Source organism: Parasteatoda tepidariorum, chromosome 9, assembly GCF_043381705.1.
Source record: "Parasteatoda tepidariorum isolate YZ-2023 chromosome 9, CAS_Ptep_4.0, whole genome shotgun sequence".
Lineage (NCBI taxonomy): Eukaryota > Metazoa > Arthropoda > Arachnida > Araneae > Theridiidae > Parasteatoda > Parasteatoda tepidariorum.
Window position 1 is genome coordinate 85,269,153 of NC_092212.1, and position 1,254 is coordinate 85,270,406.

A 1,254-nucleotide genomic window follows, 5' to 3' on the forward strand; every position below is an offset into this window, starting at 1 on the left:
TGAGATTTTTTAGGTCATCAAGTCCGTTTTTATGAAAAGATATTTTGTGAAGGGTCCGTTAACGGACCCAAATTTCTTCTAAACAGACCCCTGCCATGTAACCCAAATATGGGTTAATTATATCAGAAAGTCCTTCTCGAAGGCAAAATGTCTTCCAATACTAGATCCGGAAGTTCCCTTGTCTTCTGGATTGGGTTCAAAGTGACACGGCTGCGGAGTTGAACACGAGTAGTCGTAAACCCGAAAAATAGTGAGACTGCTAAGCGACGGTTATAAAAATATAAAATGAAGTCCTATTCTTTAAAAAATGATATATACTGCACATCAACCTGAATAGTTTTGTTTTTGATGAACAGTCTTATTGGTTCAAAGGGGGGTGGCCTGAAGTATACCAACCATTGAGTTACGGAATTGGACAAAAAAAAGAAATGTAATTTCTCTCTATAAAAACTACGTTCTTTTACGAGGGATATATATATATATATAATTAAGGAAATTAATAAGTTTTATTTACTGCTCATAAGCTACAAGTATATAGAGCTCATATAATAAGTTAAAAATGTACAATTTTAGGTTATTTCTTGCTTTACATTTCATGTTAAAGTTCCTTTTTTTATCTAATCTTTTTGCATCAGAAAAATTGACTAACTCAGATTTTTTTTTATTATAAGAGATGTCATTTTAACTAATAGAGCGACAAAATATGCAATAAGTAAAAATAACAATAGGCGGCATCGTGAAAATTTAGGTTTTTTTCTTCTTTTTTTTTTTCTTTACATCTCTCAATGAACTTTTAACTTGCCATTACTTTTAAAACTTATAAGGGTTTTTCTCCAAAATGTGAAAGAGATAAAATTATGCGCTTTTTAATTTAATGCTGTACAATTGTCTATTTTAAATTTTTTTTTCAATTACCTAATTTTTCAACAAAGTTTATTTTTAAAAAATTAAAACCTAACAATTACAACAACTTCATTTTTTAACAGACAGTCCAATTAAATTATGTATTTTTTAAAATCTACTTAATAACAATTTACATTATTGTGTTAGCTAATGCAAGCAGATTTAAAGATGCTGAAAAACTGTCATGACATAACATTATTAAAAGAAAGATATTTATTTACATTATCAGGAGTTTGTTTATAAAAAATGTGACATTATCAGGGGTTTGTTTATAAGAAATTTGGGTCGGTTAACGGACCCTTCACAAAATATCTTTTCATAAAAACGGACTTGATGACCTAAAAAATCTCA

At 28.9% G+C, this 1,254-nt stretch overlaps 1 protein-coding gene across 2 annotated transcripts in view; it reads left to right on the top strand.

Moving 5' to 3' along the window:
• LOC107454366 (aldehyde dehydrogenase, mitochondrial) overlaps positions 1-1,254 on the top strand; it is a 25,654-nt gene that overhangs the window by 12,970 nt on the left and 11,430 nt on the right. The gene's annotated exons all lie outside the window — the stretch shown is intronic.